Genomic DNA, 27932 nt, shown 5'->3' on the forward strand with positions numbered 1-27932 from the left:
TTTAAACTATTGAAAACTTTACTATAACACTTCTGAACTTAACCTAACTTTGCTACATTTTGGAAATACACCACAATGATTAAATTTAAACTGTACCATGAAGGCTTCCGATATATGGAGTTGTAAAAGAAGACAGTCGGATGCCTACCTTTTATCTCTGTATTTCTTCTGCGAAGTTCAATTCTAATGTCGCTTTTCTGAACATGTTGATTTCCTATTATGTTTCAATATTTAATGATACATTACTATTGTTATCAATTATGTAATATCCATTGTACTTCAGCGTTAGCTTTGAAGACAGGGTTGAATTCAGGGGGTAGCCCGGGGGAGAATGTCCCCCCCCCCGAAGAAAATTCATCCCCCCCCCCGGAGAAACAAAAAAATTCAGTCACAAAATGTAGAAATTACTTCACCCAATTATTTGCTTTTCTTTCCATGCACGTGCAGACGAAATCCGATCTCTCAGTATACATATAAATGACGCAGACCCATTGTGTATAAATATTAAACAATTAACATCTAAGATAGAATACCAAATAGTCAATAAAACCTGTATTTCTTAACGCTATGACCGAGTTTGGCAGAACATGAAATTGTCAACTGTTGAAGAAAGGTTTGTATTTTAGTAGGTACTATACTCTCACCCTATATTATATATTAGTAGATAGCACTAGCACAGATTGAGATAGGAAAGGAAAGATAGGGAAGATCTTTCGATCATTCCATATAATCTCTGATGTCAGCAGACTTCAATTCTTGAAAATGTACAGTTCTTGCATTATTTGAAATAGAACACCTAAATCCTATTTCTCGCATCGGAAGTAACAGACGTAAATGTGATTTACGATTGTTAAAGTAAACACACCCGTCTGTAATTAAAAATAAGTTAGTTAAAGGGTGAGATTTAGAGGGCGTCATTTAGAGGGATCAGGGAGGAACAGTTATCCCTCCTGGGTTAGATATTTATATAGAATTTATCAATATGATAGTAGTATATAAGTGAAAGATTGCTATTGAAGGTGATGAAGATCCTGCTCAGTGCCGTGCTATGGGGGAGGGGCAAGCGGGGCGACGGCCCTGGGCGCCGAAGTAAGGGGCGCAAAATTCGGGAGGGAAAAAGAAAAGAAAAGAAGGAAAGAAAAACAGAGGAATGAAACACATGTGCACATATATAAAATGAAAGGGAAAAAGTAATGAAAAGTGCTCAAAATCAAGGAAAAGCAGGGTTTACTTTTTAAAATTTTCTCACCTTTCGCGGCTGGTCTGTCGACCTCACTCATATATACGGGGGTGTCGTATACTCTCGCGCCAAGCGCTGATTTTCCACGACACGGCACTAATCCTACTGAAGATTTCGTAAACTAAACTATTGATGTGTATGCAGTGAAGAAACCAAGGCTAATATGCTTGATTTAGAATCAGAAGTGTGAGAAAGAATGATAACTTTTTGTTAAGATATTCCTATGTATGTTTGTTTTAGGACAAAAAATATTTGAGTTAATTTAAATCTTTTTAAAAACTTCTACATTAGTAACAAACAGTAACTACTGAATATAGGAAATAATAACAAAAATAGCTACTGTAAATAGCAGTTAAGCTTTAGTGTAAAATATTTTTGCCAGTCTTTATTTAATGTTTTAGATAAAATTAAACGATTGTTTTTTAAAATTATAATCTCGCATTGAATATTTATCAGCAATTAGTCTCAATATTAGATAAGATGTGCATGTGAATGGAATTGTTAAATATACTGCTTTCTTTCAAAAATACAGAAAAACAATCCCCCCGAGGAGTTGACATTCCCCCCCGGGTGAAAATGTCTGAATTCAACACTGTTTGAAGATGAACTGCCATAAAGGTATTATCCATTATAGTTACTTTTTATGTATTTATTATCTGAAATAATTTAAGTGTCATACGTAATTGCTTCTTTGCATTTGGAGTTTAAATAATTCATCCAATCGCTCATCCACGTATTTGAAGACATGGTGTTAAATCTGCCCGTGCAGTGTGATTTTGGAACTTAATCGGTACCATACCTACGTTCCACGGAACCGGAATCAGCGTTATTATCCGCGGTTTTCTAGACGCGGTGGCGACCTAGAAATGATACAAGGCTTTAACATTTTTCCGTTGCGATGCTGCCGTCAAAGATCTGAAGGAAACCTAGTGTATGTGATTTCTTGGAATGGATGAATGAATGAAAATGTCTTTATTGAGAAGACGGGGGTGCTACATTATTCTCCTGTCTCTTTCTTGGACTTACACTGGCCCCGGAAGCAACACTCGATTCTTCCTTTGTACACGTAACGCAAAGAAAGAAGAAAGTTACGTTTCACAATGTGGAAACTATGGTAATCTTCCAACTATAGGAATTGAATACTCAAACTGAAATTAGTAATTTCCGGTTGCAAAAATAAAATAAAGTCGGAGATAGAATAAATTTTTGCGGTACTGAAATCATACCGAAAAATGGCTCTTCGGTATCTATTATTCTACTGTCTTTCTCCTCTAGCGATCAGTATTTTGAAACTGTAAATGGTAGTTTTTCATAACCTCCGCTATGAATAGACAGCTATATGTCGAGCTAAGTTTATTCTTAATTTCATATCAAGAAGCAAACTCCCGTGTGGCTATGTGGATAGCGTATGCCCCCTTGACATTGGAAGACCGGGGTTCGTATTCCGGCGAAGGTTCATATGGTACGGATTCCACGTTAAAATGTAGGTCCATGTCTCACATAGTCTCGCTGTTGAACGGGACGCTTAATTTAAATCTAAACAATCATATTTAGAAATTATTTGTCTTATCGCATTTTGCTTCATAAATATCAACATTAACTCCGGAAGTTATTTCCTTTTGGTCGTAGTATAAGGATAAGAATGAATTTTAAAAAAAGTCTCATACCATCGGGATTCGTTTCCAATCATTTTCAATGCGGATATCACTACTTTCGGATTGTTCCTTTTCATGCTCGCGTATTGAAACCCATCCCTCTTCCGGGCCCCCCTAAAATTTTCACGGTAGGCTTGCAAATGAACTATAATATGGTTGGATCGCCCACTCCCCAACATTTTTGGGCTGGCTACCGGCCTGGGGGTGCAGGAATCTTAATTGAACGGTTGCACAATGGTAAAAGTAGGCTTGGACGGTTGCTCAGTAGAGCGTTCAACTCATGTGTGGAGTTCCTGATTCAATCCCATCTCGCCAAGTGAGCTTTCGGAAATATTAAAATCAGAGAAAAGCTATTATTATTCGTTTTATTTTTAAACCACTCAGAAAGTTGCTTTTCCCTCCACACTTCGAAACGAAGTGGGTGCGATCATCAATGACCAAACAGTTCAAATGAACTGCAGGTCGGCTTCACGCTCAGGAAAAGCAACTGTAACTCATCATCGTGGTTTAAGTGACTTCATCTTTCGATAAAGACACATGCCAATCATACTACAGAAATGATCCTGTGAAGTATGATCTTAACTTGGGTGCCCTCAAAATTTTATTAGTAGGCCACTTTATCTCTAATGTACTGTAAGAAGAAAGATATAAGGTAACAATTGTTAAAATTAATGGGCTACTCAAATAATAACTTTTATTAACTCCATAACAATCATTATAAAATAATTCATAGGCTTAAAAATATTTATTTAAAATGCTCTGGTTATTTGAGAATTTTAATAAAACAATATATTCATCTGTGCTGCCATCTATGGAGCATATAGTTTACTTGTTTCACTTTGAGAGAGAGAAACAAAGCTTGCTGTGCTGCCAATCAACTCCTGACATCTGTAGGCGGTTTTATTAATCTCTTTGGTAATTATTATGTTTATATATTCTATCGGTTTTTTTTCCTTATCTTCTCATAAACGCACTTTCGTATGTTCAATAACTCTCCTGAACTTATATCCTCTTTCCCGAACTTTGCTTTCTTCTTGTTGTCCTTTTATTAGGAGTCTTCTAGAACGGCTCTGGCCGTGCATCCGTCTATCTGTGCTGAGAAAAACGCGAAAAAAGTTCCAATGTTATTAGATAGGGGAAAACTCGACTCAGCGAAGAGGTACCAACCACCTTAAATTCTGATGAATTTTGAGTTTGAGTTTGCTAGGATAGTAGTGGTGTAACTACCAGGACATCCACATGCCCCGTAATGCGGGAGATCCACGACAAAACAGGGCCCGTTTAAGATTGGAAGATTAAGTTTAGAGTGTAAGGATGTTAAAATCCAATTTTCATGTTTCATATTTCCCAACCTCTCCTCAATGTTGCAGTCGTAAATGAAATCTTTCAGTTTAACGTCCCACGCTTATGCCTTTTAGGCTAAGGGAGACGGATGATTAAAGCAAGTGAATGATGATTAAAGAATTGGTGGAATGTGAATGTGTGAGGAGTAGGCCTACCCCGCGAAAACCCACGGACACGATGTTGTAGTCTATAAATTTACTTGGTCGGAGATTGAACCAAGGACGTCGCACCAGAGGTTAGCGCGCTACCTCTGAGCCACCGTGTGTCCTCCTCAATATTGTTCTTCAGGCTCTAAAATTGTCAGGTTAGTGCCTAAAAAGTCTAAAATAAGAACAAAATCAACTTCAGCACAATATCAACAATAATAATGTTCAATTCTTGTATAGAAGCAAGTAGTGACTGAATAAATTGGAATATTCAAAGTAAAAAAGAAAATGTATGGCTGTAAAAAAAAAAAATGCGTCTTCATGAACGTGGGAAGCGGAAGGAAGCTTTTGACATTATCACGGGGATCATACATCCTAAATTACGCTCAGGTCTGCTACTAGGGTATATGTCACCCGGGGCAAAGATGAAATTCGCTGCTCCTTGAATGTATACATATTGCCCTTCTAGGGGCATCAGCAACCACATCTCCAGGGCACGTGCCCCATTTGCTTCTCCCTAATTGCGATCCTGATTACGGTACTGTGGTTTGGTGTTCTGTTCAGCAGCAAGGCTATATGAAACGTGGACCTAAAGCTTCCGAACCACATGAACTTCTGTAGGGAAGCGCACCAAAGACGCACTCCACTGATGATTTCAGATTTCCCCAGAGACATTAATTCGGGAGATCAGAGGAGGTAATCGGCCCCTCTGAGTGTACGAAATACATAGTTTGAAACACTTGTATGGTAATATACCAATAAAATACTATTGAAATGCTCATGGAGAATCTAGACGCCATCTAGGAAAATCTGAAGTGACATTGTTGGATTTTCTCCAGGAAGTGAAAAATAATCCTAAAATACTGGCAACTCACATGCAGCAATTCATGGAGTTATGACCTCCCGGGGGAGATTTCTTAATTCCGGAGGTGTAATTCCGACGGCACGGCCCATCCCGGAAATTATTACTGCATCTGTCAATAGACATTAGAGCAAAAATGGTAGTTTAGGCCTATAGCAAGAAATGATTATTTCTGATTTTTAACCCACTTTTAGTATTTATATTTATGAAATATTTTTTTTTAATTACAAATCGTTTTGAAGGCTGGAACAAGTTTATATTATGTGGATTTAAATGGTATTGTAAACAATAGATGGCAGCACCTACTACTTCCACTCATGTAGACTTTGAGGTTTCCTTTCGCAACTAGTTAGAAGGCAAATTCACTATATTCAGAGTATTAGTTTCTTGCAATAAATAATAATAATAATAATAATAATAATAATAATAATAATAATAATAATAATAATAATAATAATAATAATCCTAAAGAAGGTTTCATTTTCGTATCATGGGTCACCGTCCATAACAGTTAGCGTCAACTCAATGCAAAATATGCGTTTTAGTTTGCAGTAACAGGTACAGCAGTTATAACTGATTTTTCAGTACCTATGTCAGTACTTTTTTTAAAAAAGAAGGCACTGTATTAAGTTATGAAAGCCTACAAAGAACTACCCGAAAAGTGTCGGGCTCAGCTGTGGGAATCATACTAGATTAAACCAAAAACAAATTGGACTTATAAATTTTGACCTCTTTGATGTTCCCCTTATAGGCAGGTTTGTATCCAGGTGGGTCTAGGGGGCCTCCCCCCTAAATTTTCTCTCCGCCCCTAAAATTTTCACGGTAGCCTTGCAAATGAACTATAATATGTTGATGAACTATAATATGGTTCGATCGCCTCCCCCCCCACACTACATTTTTGGGCTAGCTACCGGCCTGCTCATAGGTGAGTAAAAAAATCGTGGGTAAATCGAACATTTGAACCTCCTGTTTGGATAATTCGAAGTATTTATAGTGCAAAAATTTGCAGTGTTCGACAAATTGCAAATAGAAAAATGTAATTTCAACTGGTTTTTATCTGTTATCTTATCCAGAAGCGGCCATGGGAAAGAGAAATTTTGTTGATATCACAGCTGGACTCCCTCCCGTTATAGAGAATCCGGCGGAAGATGGTTGGTACGCATCTCTCCACCTCCTCAATAACCTGGAAGTGTCCATCCCTTCTATAGAAATGCCAATGACGTTGAATCCTGTCCTACACTTGCAAATGAGTTGCAAGAACGAGATATTTGTGCAATTCTTTTCAACTGAACTAAAACAATGACAAAAAAGGTAAGCAGATTCGTTTGTGATCTATTGGCGTGCATTATGCACAATGTCGAATAGCGGCGCATATTCTAATTCCTTATGAAAATGTGGTGCTTTATAGGTAAGGTGCATTGCATGTTAATTAGTTTTTCATATACAGTACAGTTATTCTGTTCCCTTGATTTTACTTTAAAATGAGAGTTTTCGGTTAATTCGAATTTTGAATAATTCGATTTTTTTCATGTCCCCTTGGACTTCGAATTAAAGAGACTCCACTGTATATCGCCGTCTTCACGTCTTCGAGATATGCTCATGCGCACAATTATTTGCGCATTATGCGCAGTTCTGCGCAGGTGCAGACAAATTGTTTTAATTTCGTTTTAAAGCTATCATGTATCTATTATGGCTCGCAAAGTTTGCTTGATCTCGGTGGAGTCGTTCTCGAGATATCGGGTTAAGACTTCACTTAGGAACTAGGCCTAATATGTACCCTATCCAAATATCCATGCTTCAGAATCCTGCGGTACTTTCGCAATAATTTTTATATGGTGAGAACTTCAAATTATACGCCCGTAGCCAAAGTCCCTCTGCAAAAATTGCTACGTGAATATCTTAGGATTCTGGGACATGTATTTTTGAATAGTGCACATATTACTTCCTCAAGTGAAGTCTTGAACCGACTACGGTAGGTCCCATAGTTTTGGAGCTATGAATCTTTAAAGTTTAATTTTTCATGTTCTCGGTAGCTTATAACTCCGAAAGGAAGTTTTTGTGTACCCAGGTTGTCTATACTTTTTGTCTTATCTTGGTGTCAGGAATCACCTTCCAAACGTTGCTGGTGTTGTTTTGAAAAAAAAAAAAAAAAAAAAAAACTATATATACACAGGGTGTTTCAGATAAAACGTTCAGTGCTTATAAATCAGAAACGGCTGGGAATCATAAGTTGAAACAAAAATTGAGATAGGAAAATGTCATAGGCCACCTCACATGGTGTTGTTCTGGTGATCCCCAGGGCCCTCCTTGAAGGGGGCCAACTTCAAATTTTCAATCGGGAACATGTATTGTATCATACCTCATTCAGTAGTCCTTGTAAAACGAAACAACTTTTGTAGGAAACAATTTTCGATTCGGGTCATCGTTTTCAAAATGGCAGCAAAAAGTGGGTCCTGTATCAGATAAAACGTCCGGTGCTTATAAATCAAAAACCGCTGAGAATACAACGATGAAACAAAAACTGAGATAGGGAATGATGATAGAGCATATCAAATGGTGTTGTTGTGGTAACCCCCTTTGTCCTCCGTGAAGGGGTCCAACTTCAAATTGATTCAATACAGGCGATGACTCCGTTTTCCTTGGAATTTGTTAGTATCGCTTCGTAGCAGAATGTTTCTACTGAGTTGCCAACGGCCAAGAGCGTTAGGAAAGAGAAGGAGAACCAGTATCAGTAGCAAATAGTAGGTATTGGTAGTATTTAGTATCTTAATTTTCTCGAACGATTGGGATACGAACAACAGAGAGAATGACAGAAATAATAAAAACTTTCGTTCTCTTCTTTTACTGTATATTAAACAAGACGACTCGATATTAAGATTATTGATGATTAATAATAATAATAATAATAATAATAATAATAATATTTTAATAATAATAATAATAATAATAATAATAATAATAATAATAATAATAATAATAATAATAATAATAATAATAATACCAAATTATTTAATGGATGCTGTGCATTTGTTTTATGTCTCCATAATCGATAGAAATTAATTACTTAGTGTACGAAGACTTCTTTCGTCCAACATGAATGTAAAGTTCTACCACAGTGTATGCTATTTGTGAGTAAGCATCTCTTGTTTTAGTATGACTTTCAACATCGAAGCGAATGTGAATGTCGATTGATTTTGCTTTCTTTTCGGTTCTTTGTCGAAAATAAAGAAGATAAGAGACAGAGGTTAAAAAGAACTTTCAGATAGTGAGGTCAATGTATGCATCTTACAGATTTCGACGAATTAGATCTTGCTGTACTACAAACAAAAACGAGCCTGGACCTTTTACTCGGAACGCAGACTATTGCAACATACGATATTCTGCAATTGGTAACTGTTTCCGAGAGATGTTTCGGTAGTAGTTTCTCTTGTGGCCACTATCATCTCACCGTTTATCGACCTATAGCAGTATCAGTCTGTGTGTGGGGGGGCACAAGGGGGGCCAAGAATTTGAGCAAGGGGTCCTGGCCCCCCAAGCCCTCCCTTGGCTCCGCCACTGTACACCTGTAGATCTGGCAACAGTGTCGCTAAAGTGGTCACATATGCTTTTATTGCAATGTTTCTTATAATCTCTACTGTTCATATTCTCACGAGTTTCTCATAAAAAAAAAATATTACAAAGCTATTTTATTTTAATTTCCAAAGTTAAGTTTATTTTCCTTCACGTGTCGAGCAAATGTTTTGTATTTACATAATAACTGCGTAGCTATAAATATATCTATACAGCCTTTATACATATTTGTGGAAAATAATATTTTGAAATTGTATCATTTTTTAAAAAAGAAAGAAAAAAATAAAACCATTAAAAACATCGAGTAATGTATCTTATTTTTCTTTTGAATTGTTACGTAACACATCACAACATAGCAGCACTGATAAGACCAGCTCATCTTATTTGATAACATACCTTTCAACACACACTCTCTCTTCTAATCCGTTTCTATAAATAATCCATTCAGTGGAGTTTGGAGTTAAAACAAAAGTTAGTTACCTAACTATGGTGTAATTACCGTATAATCTAATCAAAAAAATTGCAAAAACACACTTTTACGTCAATGTTTTGCAATGAAAATATTTTGCAATGTCACAAAGGATCATTTAGGTACAAGCAACTCAGTGCAGTGCCGTGATGGTGGGGCGTCGAAGTAAGGGGTCACAAAATTCGGAAGGAAAAAAAGAAAATGAAAAAAAAAAGAGAGAGAGGAAAATGTTACTCATGTTAGGAAAATGCATGTACACATATACAGGATGTTTGAAAACAACACCGACAACGTTTGGGAGGTGATTCCTGACACCAAGATAAGACAAAAAGTATAGATCAACCAGGGTGCACAAATGCTTTCTTTTGGAATTATAGGCTGCCGAAAACATGAAAAAATGAACTTTAAAGGTCCATAGCTACAATACTATGGGACTTGCCGTAGTCGGGTCAAGACTTTATTTAGGAACTAGTATGTGTCTTATCCAATTATCCATGTTTCAGAATCCTAAGGTACTCACGCAACAATTTTTATACAGGTAGTTGGTGAGTATTTCAAATTATATACCGGTAGCCAAACTCCCTCTATAGAAATTATTGCCTGAATATCTTAGGATTCTGGAACATGTATTTTTGGATAGCGTACATATTGGTTCTATATTGATCAATGTTAAAACCGGAAATGGTTGACTTCTACCACTTCTGGTGATGGCTCACCTCCATTCACGAATCTGATATCTAACTTTTGACTCTCTACATCAGGCATGTCCCCTGAGTCATTTTTCTGCGTATCTCCCCCATGGGGAATTGCCGCAGATGACCGCCTCCGCAGCGAAAGGACCACCCGCGACTGTCCGATTTGCGGAAAATATGCTACGAAAGTGTCCGTGCCGGCACAACAACGTCCAAACAACTTCCCACAGGTCAATTTTGGATTGGTAAAGGCATGGTAAACCTACGACATTGGTTATAGAAAGACGTCAGAAAGATAACATTCCGACGGTTGACAAAACGGCGACGTAGCGGGAAGCAGTATGGCGTTTCAAAGGGTGGTTTAGGGTCGAGAATTAGGCGGCCTAGCGGTTAAATCGTCTAGGAAACGACGACAGCACAGAGACTCTCACTTTCTTCGGCAAAGAGTTGGATCTGTGACAAGTCCTGCCGCGACGTCGCGGCTCCTACATACAGTCGGCAAAGGGTCGGCGTCTATCTGCCGCCTCTGATCCGAAACGGCAAAAAGATGGTTTTTCTATACACAGTCGTGTATGATCCGTATCGGCGGCCCGCCACCGTCGGCTGTGGCCCTCCCACTTTTCGACTGCGATTTCCCCATGGGGTCGGTTCACTCAGAGAAAATAACAAAAACTATATAATTTACTTATCTACAAATTTGTAATGATTTCTCTGTTGTCTCATTTTCAAAAGTGCCAGACCATTTATAGACTGAATTAATAGGAATTCATTGCGGCTCAACTCGAAAGCTAAAATTCAATGCAGTGGATACTCCCGAATTTTACAATGCTTACCTGCGCCCCTCTCAAAACCAATAAACTTACATTCCATGTTCGGTAGTACTTATTAGTGTGCACAATTTTTCTCATTTACGAAAAGGAACGAACCCCCAGAAAGATTTAGGTTAACAGACAGTCCTAGAAATTCATCTAACCTGTGTTCTGAAAATCGCTAGTGCAAGCAGCATGTCTCCAGACATTCGAAAGCTGGTTTGTGCCCATCTATTACCTGGATTTCCTTATGTTCCTCCATTAAAAAAAAAAAAAAAAAAAAAAAAGCACAGTATTAGATAAAATTTTGGTATTTACTTATTTTATTAAAAAATAGGAACACGATGGCTCAGAGGTAGAGTGCTTACATCTGATGCACGGAATCCTTGGTTCAATCCCCGCACAAGTAAGTTTGTGGTATAAAATATTGTGTCTATGGATTTTCTCAGGGTATTCCCGTTTCCTCCCAGTTCTCATTTCACTGATATGGCTGTCTCCCTCAGCCTAATGGACATACTAGTGAGACGTTAAACTAAAAGGTTTCATTTCAAAGATTTTCATTTTTTTAAATGCTTCTCTAAGTATAAAAAATGGCTTATTCTTTTGTGTTCCCACACTATTGGCCAACTTGAGATTTTGAATTTGACATGTGTGTTCTACACGCTTGCCAAAATTAATGGTGATCTAGACTCTTAAGTTTTTTTTTTTTTTTTCTCACGGACAGACAGATAAGTTTCTTCTGTCTCTTAGAGATGGGTGATAAAGACTGACAGATAGGCTAAATATATTAAGAAGTTTTGCAGTTGCTACTGGCGAAAATCCCGGGGGGGTGAGAGGGACATGTCCCCTCCAATCTTGCAACTGAGGGACTGTCCCCTCCCCAAAAATCCAATTTGAAATGTGTTTTGGGAGAGAAATTTGATGATTTTTGTCCGATTGCCACAACGGAACGAGAGATGAAATTGATGTCCCCCAGAATAAGCCTCAAATCTGCCCGCCTCCCAACGTTGAAGACACTCTGCTCCTCTGATCCTCCACACCATTGTTTTTCAACTTCATAAATATTTTGGACATCGCAACAAAAAAAAAAAAAAAAAAAAAAAAGGAAACTGTCTTACCCGTCTTTCCTCCAATGTTGAAGACAAATTAGCGCCGCTGGCGGTGGCAGATCTAGCCCGGGCCAGGAGGTACTTAGGCCCCCAGTTTTTTGAGTGACAAAAATAATTGAAGCTATTATTTATATATTTTTGAAAGGTTATAGTAAGAATTTCTTTTTTTTTCTTCTGTATTGAACACATCTAACAGTGGTGAGTTGCATATTTATATTCAAGATTTATTTTCTCAGACAATTACTCATATCCTAAGGTCATTGGTTAAAAAAAAAAAAAAAAAAAAAATTATAAATTTTAATTGTTGCATTGTTATAATTTTGTTTGAATATTTAACAATCAATCAAGTTTTCTTCAGGTTTTTTTTTTTTTTTATGGAAATAAGGCACCTCTTAGGCAAGGGCGCCGATTTCTCTGAAAATTTGGGGTGGCCCATTCAGATGCAAAAGGTATATATATGAAGATTTTAAGACAAGTTGCACTCAAATTATGCCAAATATTGTATATTCATAAATATAATAGGGGGGCCCACATGAGTGTCAGGGGGTCCCCTTGGCCCCCCAGGATCGGCGTCCTTGCTCTTAGGGACAATCCACATATTACGTAACGCTACTTTGGACCAATTTTTACCCCCTCCCTCCCCCTTCGTTACGTAACACTTTTTGATTTTTGTTTTTTCACCAATTTTGCTTATTTTGGGGGTTATTACAATATAAACTATTTTTAATAGAACTTTTTATTACAAAATGTTTGTATTCTGAATATCTTTGCAGTGTTTTCGCCAATAAATCAAAGTACGTATTAGAACATAGTAGAACCGTAATAATATTTTAATCCCATAAGGTTTTTACCAGTCCCAATTCTTCAAAATTGCATACTGTCATTTTCCCAAGGAGATCGCACTCATCCTTTTAGGTCACCAATGATGACAAGGAGGAAATATTGGCCGAAGATGCAGGTGAAACAGGATCTAACTGACATCGGCATCTTTTTCTAGGATTCAGGATATTTCGTGCATTTGAAGTTCGCCAGTGTCGACGATGCAAAGTTATCTTCCTCGTCGACCACAGATTCGAAGTGACTGCACACGTGACGGAGCAGACACATCTCGTTTGTGACAAGCTTTTGAGCATCTTCTTTGGACTTCAGTTTTACCCTTTTCAAATTATTCTTCTTGTCCTAAATTAGTGCGAGAATGCGAATAAACTCGGTCTCTTCAGAAATATTCAAACCCAAAAATCAAAAAATTTAGTACGAAATGAATATCCTACGAATAAGGTTCTAATTTCTTATTTTGATAGGCAAATCGTTTATCGTTCCGTCACAGAAAAAATTATTTGACGAAAACAATTTCGTCTCTTTCACATGGGAAGCCCCTTAGAAGAAAGGAGTAATAATGATTGAAATCAAAGGTTTCAGATAATATTCTCAGAAATAACGATACGAGTGGAAACAGGAGGGAATTTTCAAGCGGTGGATATGATCACTATCAACTAACTCCAGAAAAGCGTGTGCCGTAAATCCGATGCTGCGATAGCCACAAAACGGAGTTTTATTGTATTTTAATAAACGCAAGGCTCATCACCAGTCATGCTGGTGTCTAGTGCGCCTTCGAATCCCTTCTGTATGATTCAATTTATATAGGCTATAGTTCGCAATTTTCCAAAACATTATATATCCAGGACCGGATCCAGGATTTTCTGAGGGGGTGGTACACCAATAACTATCAGTACATTTGAATCAAATTTAATTTTTTAAAAATTGCGTTTAGGCATCTGTGATGTGTATGAGGAACTGACAAACTATTGTGTTTAGCAAAACCGCTTTCTTTTAAGCCCGAAACGGTAACATGACATGAAAATTTAGGAAAGTATTGCTATTTCCACTGCCAGTTTCTCACTTTAGATAGTGTATATTCAGAACGGAACGAGGGTGCACGTAGTATATATATATATATATATATATATATATATATATATATATATATATATATATATATATATGAAAGCGACTATGTTTGTTTGTAACTTAATAACTCTTAACTACCCGACCGATCTCGATCAAATTTTCAACATAGCTGAAGTTCTGGCCTGGGATGTTTTTATCATTTCACTTTCAAGGTGCAACTTACGGAAGTTGGAGATATATAAAAATGATCGAAAATGACCTATGTTAATGCCAAATCCATAGTTTTCGGGGTCGCTGAGATAAACAGTGACACTTCCAATGACGTTTAAATTCAAATTCAGCCTTGCAACTTAGGGAAAGGGGAGAGGTGGCATATAAAAACGTTCGAAAATGACCGATATTAATGTCGAGTCGATAGTTTTCGTGGTCTCTGAGATAAACAGTAACGATTTCGATGCCGTTTAAATTAAAATTTAATCCTGCAACTTGGGGAAGGAGAGATGTATAAAAATGATCGATATCGATACTAGGGACGAATCCATAGCTTTTGGGGTCGAGAAGATGAACAGTGGCATTTCCGATGCTGTTTAAATCCAAATTCAACCCCCATTAGTACTACTCTTAAGGGAAAGATGGTGACATGTAAAAATAATTGAAAATGACCGATATTAGTCTCGAATTCATAGTTTTTGGAGTCCCAAAGTAGATTGGTGATAGTTTTGGTGCCCTTTATGTCCAAAATAAAAGATATTTTCCCAGTGCGAAGAACAGGTATTCTGCTAGTTTATTTATAAAAAAAAAAATGAATAAGATTATTTGTTTAAAACATTGCATATAAATCTGAGAATAAAAATAAAAATTACAGCAAAAAAATGTTACGTAACGAAGACCTAAACCTCCTCCTCCCCCCTTGTCATGCCTCGTAACGCAAAGCCGAACCCCCTCCCCCTTTGCGGTTCTACGTAATATGTGGACGACCCCTTAAATAACTGTGTGTTAATTAGTTCATCATTGCTGTGTAATTTTTATATTCTCTCGAGATTAGACTTTTCACAATATTGTATCAAAAATATATTACAAGTAAATTTCTAACTTGAACGTTAATTATTTTTTTTTTTTTTTTTTGCTTTATAAAGCAGAATGTCTTGTAACTAATCCGATTAACTACCATACTTGTAAATGCCTACAATTTATTACTTGCTAATTCGTACTTCATGCCTAACTGTAATCAGGCCCGAAACCAGCCACAGAGGTTTGGGAGGGGGGGCAGGAATATGTTAGCGGGGGCCAAGTCATTAAAAATTCTCTTACACATATCTAAATTGTTTTTTGTGTTGAGGTCTGGAGGGACCACGAAAAGTTTTGGGAGGCCAGGCCCCCCTAGCTCCCTTCTGGTATCAGGCCTGACTGTAACTAGTGAAAGGAATGATTCATTTTTTTTTTCGCTGGTTCCTGTTAACGATGTGAGTAAACTTATTTCAAATTAAAATGATTTGCATAAACTCATAATAATATATCTATCACAGTCTGGGTTCTGGCTGTCCCCAGTTTTCACCTTCTACAGTAGATCCGTCACCTGAGTTTTGGCAAACCAATCTCCTTAAAAATTAAATTAAATGTTTAAAAGAGAACAACAGATGACAATCAATGAAAAGGTAAGTTAGATTCACTTAAGAATTTCGTAGAAAGGAAAAAAATGGTATTCCGTCTTGTAAATGGAATATTTTATTCTATAAGTTATATTATTAGGAATTATATTATTACATAACTAGCAGCATACCCGTTTTTCGCACGGCAATAATAACGTATCATTTTGGACATAAAGGGTTGAATTTGGATTTAAACAGCATCGGAAGTGTCACTGTTCGTCTCAGCGATCCTGAAAACTATGAATTCGACAACAATAATGGTCATTTTAGATCACTTTTAAATATCTCCGCTCCTTTTCCCATAAGTTGAACCGTCAAAGTGAAATGATAAAAAAAAAAAAAGAAGAAAACATTCCAGGTCCGAACGTCAGCTATGTTGAAAATTTGATCGGTCGGGCGGTTCAAGATGTACGAAGTCACGAACGTACTGCCCTGCTAAGCGAAAAAGCCTTATCTCCATTTCAAGTTATAGTGCTGCCAAAATGTCTTGAGCCATGGCAAATATGCGAACTAAAGCTCACACCCTCGATAAACCCACGGTTGAGCCAATAAGGGTCCAGCTGTTGCTAAGCGAGAGAGCCTTAGCCAAAGGGAGTGGAATTCCTTCAGCCGAAAGCAGCGCTCGGAATGTAAGACTAGGTGTCAAGTCAATGTGGTATATCTATAGTTTAAAGAGACAAGTTTTGCCGATAGATGTCACTACAGACTTTATATCTCTCTCATGTATTTTTTACCTTTCACGAAAATTCAAGATTTCTCTTACAAATTTCAACTTAGAGATTTCAAATTTTTAGAGAAGGAACTTCATAACCTATCGAAGGCAACAATCCGTGCCGATTTTTTTATTTAAAATTTTCTTCATTGTTGAAATGGCTTGTTTATTGAAAGGGATATCCAAACATTTAACAATATAACTCTTTCAACAATGAAGAAAATTCAAAATAAGAAATCGGCACAGATTGTTGCCTTCGATAGGTTATGAAGTTCCTTCTCCAAAAGTTTGAAGTCTCTAGGTCGAAATTTATAAGAGAAATTGTAAATTTTCGTGAAAGGTAAAAAATACATGAGATACGAAGACTGTAGTGACATCTATTGGCAAAACTTGTCCCTTTACACCAACCTTCACATACTTTTGAGAAAATGAGCAAAACGCGTTTTGACTTAAGACTGTACGTTCAAATTTGTTGTATTTCAGTAAAATTTTATTAAATATATTTTCACGATCTAAAATTTGTGTGGTAATACAGTTAAATATCTTTGCTTATAAATTGCCCCTTAAGGTCTTTTTGCTTACTTTCAGTTACAGTTTTGAACATAGGGTAAACACTCATGACGTAATTACCCCCTACCTATTGGTCAAACCACGTCAATTTTACTTTAGATAGATGCAGAATTGTACTACGAACATTCCCATACCAATATCTCGATTTTCGAAAAATGTGGAGTTAAGGTCTTTTCGCTTAGGACGGCAGCGTAGTGAGTTTCATTTTTATACACATACTATAGATCTGTAGATTAGCACAGCGTTCTATGAAAATTGGCAACATCACACAAATCCAACTACAGAAAATGGAAAACTAAACGTGAGTACAAGTTCTATTCCACTAGCTTTCGGCAAAACGGAGAAATGAAAAAAGATTTTATCTTGGTGGTTTAGAAACGAGTTTGGGTGGTTTGTCTATATTAAATTAAACCTGTTTTCTCTCGCTCGTTAGTTCATTTTTTTTTTTTTCAAAAAGGTATCTTCCTACTTGTGACAGTCTTATGTGCGACAGAAACTGTTAACTGTCCTATGAGCGACCGATTCGATCTGTTTACTGGCCTATGAGTTACCGATTCGTTCATACTAAGATAATGGAAGAAGATAAGGTTCACTCTTCTTTAACTTGTTTTATGCTAGTGTGATTTAGAACCTAACAAAATGGGGAATGCGGCGTAGGATCGACACTGCGTACGATCGAAACTGCGTAGGATCAAAAAATTCAGCTCAAAACCTGTTTCGATCCTACGCAGTTTCGATCGTACGCAGTGTTGATCCTACGTAGTTTCGACCGTACGCAGTTTCGATTCTACGCAGTTTTGGTCCTAAGCAGTTGCCCTGAAATAATTTAAGTTTTAATCATGCGCTCAAAAAATATATTTTTTTCTCTCTCTCTCTTTAATTTGTTTAACCTGTGCAGCTATAAATTAGGGTTATATTCATGGACTCCACACGACCTAAACTGCGTAGGATCGAAACTGCGTACGGTAGAAACTGCGTAGGATCCACACTGCGTAGGATCGAAACTGCGTACGATCGAAACTGCGTAGAATCCAAACTGCGTAGGATCCACACTGCAGGTAGGATGGACAAGTTACAGGCGTATGGATTGAGAATCAATTATGATTTGTAATGATGACTATGTCAGAAGTGTAATACTAACTTTGAAACAGCTTCGACGGAATATAATGTAAAATAGTTATGTAATATGAAGAATTTAAAGTAATGAAGAATATGATGTATGATGAATATTGAAGGATAAGAATAATAATAATGTTTAACGAATATTTCGATTGTAAAGATATTATTTCGTAAAGGCTGTCAGAAAGTTAGAGAAACAAAAGTCAGATAAAGATTCATATGCTGTTCTGTGTGTACTTGTCTGTGTAATATGAATGAAAATTTATATGATTTTATGTACAGCTTAACGACCTAATTACCAGTTATTCATATGTATGTCAACAACGTTACAATATTGTACTTCGCTTTGGAAGTTTCTCATTTGTACACTGAACCTCAAATCGAATTATAATGGGAACACGTACCCGTGGGAGTAGGAGCATTTCAATGTATTCCGTTACATTTCACAAAAATATTTTTAACCGTAAAAGATTCGAAATTAAACTACTATTCAAATAGAGAATAAAATTACGAAAGTTTACAATTATTACTGGAAATCAATGCTGTCATCCATTTTGAACATTTTAAAAGAACATAGTTTCTAATGTATTGAAATTTCATTTCTTATGAATAGTGTGAAACGTTGTAAATAGTTGTAAAGAACCTGGAGAAAATTCATCAAAATCCTCCTACAATGGGGAAGCTGTGTTAGACATGGAGTTAGTGGATGCAGATGGTGACATTGGAAAAGTCCGGTTCTCCCGAGCACAGTGGTGATATCAGAAACCGGGCTCCAGCCATGAGGCTCCAGAAAAATGGGGTCCCGAAGTTTTGGGCGCGGGTTCTTTCTATACGCCTATTAAACATGGAATTGTATGTGGGTAGTGAAGTTGGAAATGTTTGGGTCGTCTGAGCACAGTGTTAACGTCAGAAATTGGGATCTTGTCTCAAAGGTCCAAAAATGGTCTCCGGAAATTTTGAGCTTGGCTTCATTATATTTTCCTTTTAAGCATGGAGTTATTGGATACATATTGTGGTGTTGGAAAGCTCCGGGACCTGAGACTCCAGAAATGAGATCCCAAAAGTTTGGGTTCAGGTCTCTTTTATTTGCCTATTTAACATGGTGTTGTACTATAGTGTTAGCGTATGAAAGGTCGGGGTCGATTAACGAAAGGGGTAATGTCAGAAATTGGGCCCTGGCCTCGAAGCTCCAGAAAATGTGGTTCCGAAATGTTGGTCTCGAGTCCACTCTATTTCTCGTTTAAGCATGGAGTTGTTGCATACAGATGGTGACGTTGGAAAGATCCGATTCCCCTCAGCACAGTGGTGGTCAGGAACCGGGCCCCCAACATGGGGTCCCAGAAATGGAGTCCCAATGTTTTGGGCATAAGCCCCTTCTATACGCCTATTAAACATGAATTGTCGTACGAAGGTGAAAAACTTGTATCTTCCTAAAAAAAAAAAAAAAAAAAAAAAAAAAAAAAAAAACTTGTATCTTCCTTACAATTATTAGATAATAATCTCAGCTCCTTAACACGTATAAAAGATACCGAAGTTATATTTCAGCAAAAAACAATTACCATAAAACATCTCTTTGCATGTGTAATGACTGAAATGTATTATACTTTGCTTCCCACCCAAATAAATAAATAAATAAATAAACGATTACAGTCGATAAGCGTAAATCTGGCAGAACCTATTTTCCGAAACCTAAACCAAATCACGCAGATTGTTTATTGCTTGTTCGAGATTGTCCACATTACATTTTCGGTCGCGATTGTCCACATCACATTTTCGGTTTTTCATTGTTTGTAATTAACTATACCATAACAGAAATTCCCGCTACGAACAAATTACACGTTAGGTATACGCCTATGTGTCGCGTCTAAAGGACTTCTGGGCCGCGGTGGCTTAGTGGCAGAGGGTTCACACATGATGCGGGGCCCTGGTTCTATACCAGCTTGCGCAAAGTGGGGTTTGTGGTGAACAAACACCGTGTGTGAGGGTTTTCTCGTAGTTTCCCTTTCCCACAACTTTTTCATTTCACCATTCCATTTATTCTCATCATCTGCGTCTCCTTTAGTCTACCCAGGATGACAGTCGGACATAAAACTTAAAGATTGCATTTTTTTTTCACATTTGGAGACCCTGTATCTGTGTTCCTTGAGTGCCCCAAATGCTAAATAATAATGGGTTGGAAGGCCCATGAAGTTTAGTACCTGGTACACCCATTATCTCAACTTGCCCAAAAAGTTAAGGGCTCACGTTAAGTTAACGCCCCAAAACTTTGGTTTTCACACCTTATTAACTATATTGGCCCAAAAGATGAAATTTGTTAGCCCGTCGATCTTTATCTTGACTAGCCCAGAAAGTTGGGAGGCTCTGGTGAAGTTAGCCCCCAAATTTTCGGCGCCTATATCACATTAACTATGGGAGAACGAAAGCTGAAATTTGGTAGCCCATCCAGCCCGTAGACAGTACTATGTAGGCCATTCATTCTCTGGACCAGCCCAGAAACTTGGGGGGGGGGGGGGGGAGGCTCACCTTAAATTAGAGCCCGAAATCTTTGGCGCGCATATCTCATTAACCCTTTCGGGACAAAATCGATTTTGGGGTTTTCGTAGACTTTCAGTTAATGATTTATTGCCCAAACACTGTTAGCCCGATTGATATCGTTTACGTCTTGTGTTTTAGAAGAGGGACATGGCTATTTTTTGGTGTAAGTTAGATTGCAGTGTTGCTAACGGGAGGGATTATTGAAAAAATGTAGGAGTGATTTTTTTTTTAAATTCCCTAGCCGAATTTCATGATTTTTTCTAGCTGGCAACACCGAAGCCACATGGGTTCAAGTCATCTAAAAAGAATTTTCTGGTATGTTGACAAGGTACAGTAAAAAAACTGAAGTCGCTGGCTGCCATACAAAGAGAGAAAGAAAAAAACTCTCTCATAATACACATGAAATTTTGGCACTTCTTACGCGTCAGAAGCAAAAATCAGCATACATGGTGGTTCACCGGCTTCCCTAATTATCCAATCGTGCTCCTCTATGGTGCGTTTTGTAGGCCAAGAATGATTCCAGACAGTTGTACGTTGGTTTGAATATAGCCAAGGACACTGAAATAATAGGGGGGAAAGGATAAATTTCCCAAATTTTTCACAAACAATTACAATTAACATTAAATTACAATTAAAAAAAGTTTTAATCATTTGTTTTAAATATTTTGTTTTAAACAAAACAACCCTGGAAGTTAGTAAATTTGGGACGAAGCCCAAACTAGCAAAAACTTGAACTAATTACATGAACCTTCGATTATGCCACCTGCAAAGTCTATAAAAGAAGTGACAATTCACAGCAACTAGGTAACTAAGAAAATGTTAAGCTAAGTCATTTGAACTTAACGGCAATCTTCTGAACAAGGAATTTGCCAACTTGATCAGAAGTAGTGGCTTTTGGGGGGAGGATTCTCCTTTCTCCCTGCTGAGACAAGACTTCGCTTTTTTGGCCCTCCTGAATAAGTCATAGTCCCCCAAAAAAACTTCCTGGGTACACCCCTGTATGATTATTTAATTATATTTGTCACTATTTTATTTGTCAGTTTCGTTTCTATGCAGTTTGGATCGTACGCAGTGTGGATCGTACGCAGTTTCGATCGTTCGCAGTTTCGACCGTACGCAGTTTCGATTCTACGCAGTTTCGATCGTACGCAGTTTCGATCGTACGCAGTTTCGATCGTACGCAGTTTCGACGCTTCGCAGTTTCGGTCGTATACAGTTTTGATCCTACTCCGGTTTTTCCCTATATAACTTCAAAAAAAATACTATTACTTAATATTCTGTGATTATAAAATAATTGTTTTTTTATTGTTCGATCATGTGACCTTATCTGTTTTCGATCCTACGCCGGTTTTAGTTTCGATCGTACGCAGTGTCGATCCTACGCATGTAACCCACACAATGTACTATGAAAAATTCCGTAGAGTTACTCCGCTTCTCTCTGTAAATCTAATGTAATTAAGAATTGTATGTGAAAATGATACGCAGCATAAGTTTAGCTTGAATATGTTATAAAGAAAGGAATCGAAAAGAAGGTACTCCCCATTTGAGTATATCAAAGAAATCTAAAAATACGGTGTATTCGAAGGAATTATTACACAAGTTCATCTAGCTATAAGGGATTATATCAATTACTATACGACAAGCTTTTATGTATAAGTCATAACAAGGGAGGAGGTTAGTTTACATTTTGGTAGCTTACAACAAGGGGAAAGGTAATTTAAAGAGTTTGTTTATTTTTTTGGATTTTTTAGAGTGCACTCCATTGTAACTGGTGGGATTGGTTGACAATAGCCAATGAGATGTAAGGGATCTCAAAAGCTGTGTTATATTATTGAAATGTATTTCTCACTTTATTTATAGTCTTAAGAAGAATTAAATTGAGTACACAAAGCAAAGCTTTTGAAGAAAGAGGATATTACAATTGGATTTTCAATAATTAATTACGTAGGAATATATTTTTCATGAAAATATTCCTGTTGTCTCATTAAGTTATTTGATACGTTTTATGTCAAATCTAAATCAAAATTAAGGTAAGTTGTATTTGCACTCACAGTAGAGGGAAAATATATTTGACAAACAGCATCACCGTACATTTTTCATAGCAAGGTTGTTCGGACGCTAATAACGCCAGAGGCAAACATATTTTACGAAAAGGAATCATATCTTCTTTCATCATCTCAATGTAAAGAATCGGTCGCTCGTGGGGCAGGTAACAGTTCCTGTCGCTAATAGGACTGTCGCTTCTAGGACTAATTCTCAAATACGACACGGTAGTTTATTTGCGAAGAAATTGCAATAGTGTTTGTTTTTCTTTAATATCACACTTATTTCCATGTGATTTATAAGGATATTGTGATGTAAATGATTGAAAAACAGATAATAATGAGTCGCAGAAACGTTTATTGACTTTTGGTTGCTATATCGCATCATACACATAATCAGAAAATTTTATAAGAATCATCTGTTGTGGTCATGGGTTAAGTTGGAGGATTTCTTACATAAGACAGTTGCTTACTAAGGTTTAATCAGAATAGATAATCAATATATTATTTTGCAATAGAACAAACTTTCCTTTTGCAAAAAAATAGTCTTTCAATTATTTTTTGTTTCAGAATATGCGTCTTATTGATAATAGAAGCTGCAGAATAACTGAGACTTTTATAATCTAAAATGTTTATATACTTAATAATAATAATAATAATAATAATAATAATAATAATAATAATAATAATAATAATAATAATAATAATAATAATAATAATAATAATAATAATCATTTACAGTAACTTGTCAACAGTTTGGGAAGTCAGTTTTTGCAAACAGAAATTTATTTTTCAAACATGTTTGTTTCGGGCAATCTTTTCATTTCGACGCAATTTCAAATTGTCTTATTCCAGTTATTTGATTTATACACTTAGTAACAGAGTAATAGGCCCAAATTTTCAGAGACCAAATTACGGGCTGGCAGTAAAACGTATACCATCATTTTGCATAGAAGGAAGACGATGCTCTGAGGGTTCTACCAAAACTTTGTTTCTTTCACCAACATGCTTTCAGCGATATATAATTTTAACTAGCTTTGGTGCTTAAAATTTTTGACTTACCGAGTATCAATTGATTTATTTTTTTCTTGTTGCATAAATTGTACATTATTCTTTAAAAACAAAAATCTTTAGTTTGGTAACGGTTTTAAATGTTCCCTTTAATATTTTTGCTGATCTCCCAAAATGTATATTTTAAAATCTTTTTCTGAGTATCTATGATCCTTACATTCATATACAGGGTGTTTCAATGCAACACCGACAACGTTTGGGAAGTGATTCCTGACACCAAGTTAAGACAAAAAGTATAGACCAACCTGGATGTACAACTATTTTCTTTCCGAGTTATAGGCCACCGAAAACGTGAAAAAATGAACTTTAAAGACCCGCAGTTCTAAAACAATAGGATTACCGTAGTCGGGTCAAGACTTCACTTATGAACTAATATAGGCCCTATCCAAAAATACATGTTTCAAAATCCTAAGGTGCTCACGCAACAATTTTTATAGAGGGAGTTTGTCTACGGGCATATAATTTGAAGTACTCACCAGCTACTTCTATAAAAATTGTTGCGGAAGTATCGTAGGATTCTGAAACTTGAATATTTGGATAGCGCACATATTAGTTCCTAATGAAGTCTTGACCTGACCAAGGTAAGTCCCATAGTTTTGGAGCTATGGACCTCTAAAGTTCATTTTTTCATGTTTTTGGACCCTTTACCTCCGAAAAGAAGGATTTGTGCACCCAGGTTGGTCTATACTTTTCAACTTACCTTGCTGTCAGGAATCACCTCTCAAACTTTGTCGGTGTTGTTTTGAAACACCCTGTATACGAGTGTAATGTCACATCTAGAGTTGATAGTACTATGGTGATTTAAACTTTTAAGTGTTGGAACTGTCATAATACTCCGTTGTCCAATCTTAACTTTAGTATATGTTTGTAAGTCTTACTTGGGAATGGGAATAACAGTTTGACAATAAATATGAAATAAAAAATGTGTGTCAAAATAAGGAATTCAAAATAATCTTTAAAAATATATTAGATTCTTTTTCATCTCCGTTTGCGACCTCTATGTATTCCTCTCGCAGCCCTTCCACCTGCACTAGGCTAATGACGGGCAATGCCTTTAAATATTCATATTCATATTCATATCGTCTTTATTGCAGAAACTTCAGAGGACATCTAAAGCATTACAATCGTCAGATCTTAAAGTTACAGATTAAAATGCATATACAATATTTACAAAAGGAAAAAATTGGATACATAATATTTACAAATATGGATACAGAAAAGAAAGAAAGAAAAAATATATAAAGATATAACTGTAATACATATCAATTGTAATTCCAATACAAAGAATAACGATCACTACACAATACAATAGATAACTACTCATACTATACATGTCTATTTATTTCTCGCATAGTTCTTCAATTTTTCACTTTAATTGCTTTGTAATTTCGTAAAACTCTTCTATATCATATATTGGATTATCTAATAAGAGTGATTTGAGTTTACTTTTAAAAGTACCCACTTCGGTATCTCTCAGTGCTTTTGGGAGAGAGTTGAATAATTTTGCGGACGTGCCAATAAAACTCTTTTGTGTTTTGGTATAATTGAAATACACTGCCATTATATTATCTTTGTATCTTGTGTTATATGAATGATACCTGGAATGTTCAGGGAAGTTATCTCTATTCTCTTTTACATACATTAAGCATTGAAAAACAAAAATAGCAGGAAGAGTCATTATTTTGAGTAGCTTGAAACTAGGTTTGCAGTGACTACGAAAAGGAAGACTACATAACAATCTGACAGCTTTCTTTTGCAGCTTTAAAAGCTTATAAATGTTACTAGATCCACCCCAAAGAATAGTACCATATGATAGAAAGCTGTGGATTTGGGCAAAGTAAACAATTCTTAAGATTTTCAAACTAACGCAACTTCTTAATTTTCTCAACATGTATATACCCTTTGTTACACTAGCTGCCGTGATTTCAATGTGATTATACCAGTTTAATTTTGAATCAAGTTCAAATCCCAAAAATTTAACTGTAGAATATTTTTCTGTGTAATCTAGATTGTTATATGTAACATTAAGATCTTGTATTTTACTCAGGTTTAAACACAAAAGGTTTGCAGTACACCAATCCTCAACTACGGTTGTTATATTTTGGGTTAATTGTTCTCTTTCGATAATTGATTTAGAGCTTACACAGACTCCAAAGTCATCAGCGAAAAGATAGCCTTTAGCGGGAATAGTAGCTACTTTGGGAAGGTCATTGATATAAATAAGGAATAAAATGGGACCTAGAACAGATCCCTGTGGTACCCCAGAACCCACTTGTAAGTATTTGGAGTTCGAATTATGGAATTCTACTTTTTGATATCTGTCTGATAAATATGATTTTATAAGGTTTAACGCATCATGTTGAAAACCGTAGTATTTTAATTTACTTAAAATAATCTTATGAGATACCGTGTCGAACGCTTTTGACAAGTCATAAAATCTAACTTTAGTAAAGTATTTACTTTCTAAACTGTCTAAAAGATCTTTAACTAAAGAAGTTGTTGCTTTAATTGTACCTAATCCTTCTCTATACCCAAATTGGGAGCTACTAAACAATGAATTACTCTCAAAATATTTAACTATCTGATCATTGAGTAATATTTCAACAAGCTTGGCTACTACAGGGATTATGGATATAGGTCTATAGTTGTCACATTCTGAATTATTGCCCTTTTTGTGTACTGGAATTACTTTAACATATTTTAACATATCAGGAAATATCGACTCTAATATGCAACTGTTGACAATGTGTGTTAAAGGTTCAGCAATAAAATGTATGTCACTTTTAAGTATAATAGAATTAAGACCATATACATCACAGGTACTACTATTTTTCATCTTCAAAATTGCTTTTTCAACTTCCTTAACAGTTACTAATTTAAAGCTAAAAGTACAAGATGGTTGAGGAATAGAATTCAGATAATTATAAAAATTTCTACTAGGAGTTTTTGCCTTAATCTTCTTTACTATTTCATTTATTTTATTAATGAAATAATCATTCAAATCTGTAGCGGTAATTGAAGTAGGTTCATTTTCATTTTCCCTAGTTAAATTGCATTCCCTTCTTACAATATTCCACATGGCCTTACTTTTGTTTCCAGCATTATTTATTAGTGAGTCATTATTTTTTATCCTGGTCTCTTTCAATAACTTCCTAAATTGCTTTTTATATTTTATATGAAGTTCTTTAAATGACTTATCGCCAGTGCTTATGTAGAAATCATAATACGTGTTACATAGATCTTTAACTCGATCTAGTTCTATGCTTTTAACTTTGTTAGCTTTAATCCTATTTCCTTTCATCTCCTTTTCCATTCTTCTTGGTATTGTTAACCCTTTTAGGATTTCCACTTTTTGAGGTAAATTTTAGACTTTCACTCAAATAGCTACTCCTTCCTAACTATTTATCGTAGTTTCAGGATTCGTACCTCGTTTTTTTTTTTTTTTTTTTTTTTTTTCAGAATAGAGCATACTTTCCAACGGTACCACTCACTTGTCCGCATTGTACACCAGAAACGGGAAAATCAGAAAAATCGGGAGACTTTTCGAAAAAAAAAATTGAAATTTTGCCCCTCTGGCCCGGATCTGGTTTGACGTAGGAATCTGATCTTTTTAAAATAATAGGTTGTTATGTGCATAATAAGTGTGCAAAATTTCAATGTTGTATCTTGAAAACAAAGGAAGGAATAAATTGTTGAAAGTCTGAATATGCCCCCTCATATATATATATATATATATATATATATATATATATATATATAGATAGATAGATAGATAGATAGATAGATATAGATATAGATATATATTTTAATTTACTGCGTCATTACTATTTGGCCTAGAGTAATTGTTTAAATGCCATTTTCTTCAGTATAACGAACCCTTTCCAACGATACCACTCACATGTCCATATCGTACATATGAACCGGAAAAATCGGAATTTTTCTGAAAAAATCACCCCGTCGGAACACTTGTGCCCCTCGGACCTGGCACCGGTTTCACGTAGGGATATCAAAGAGAGAGAGAGAGAGAGAGAGAGAGAGAGAGAAGTACCCAAAGGTACACACAATCCGTATGCAAAGTTTCAATCTGATACAGTGAAACCTGTCTTCAGCGGAATCGAGCGGGACTCGCAAACATTTCCGTTAAAGACAGGTTTCCGCTTAATGGAGATAGACCTTTCCGTTAAAAAAAATATATATATATGCTTATAACGGACATAATGAGAAAATATATTGATGTACGCAACTTGTTCAATTACAGTACTTTTTCCTTCTACGGATACCCAAAAAACTTAAAATAAACACAAAATATGCTGTGCACACTTTCCTTTATTTTTCCCAATAGTCAAGCAGGATTTTTTGCATACATTGCTACTACTTGGCCGCGGTATACTTCAGGACACAGAAAAGCTTTCTCTGGAATTTTGAAAGTC

The 27932-nt window shown here is 36.1% G+C and overlaps 1 protein-coding gene and 1 non-coding gene across 2 annotated transcripts in view; both read right to left on the reverse strand.

Moving 5' to 3' along the window:
- Window positions 1-27932, reverse strand: part of LOC145662373 (uncharacterized) — a 134992-nt gene that overhangs the window by 64032 nt on the left and 43028 nt on the right. The window lies entirely within an intron of this gene.
- On the reverse strand, window positions 3271-3475 carry LOC145663242 (small nucleolar RNA U3). The gene has a single exon (XR_014127169.1). It is a non-coding gene; the product is annotated as a small nucleolar RNA U3 (small nucleolar RNA).

Source organism: Thermobia domestica, chromosome 10, assembly GCF_964235325.1.
Source record: "Thermobia domestica chromosome 10, izTheDome1.hap1.1, whole genome shotgun sequence".
Taxonomy (NCBI): Eukaryota; Metazoa; Arthropoda; class Insecta; order Zygentoma; family Lepismatidae; genus Thermobia; species Thermobia domestica.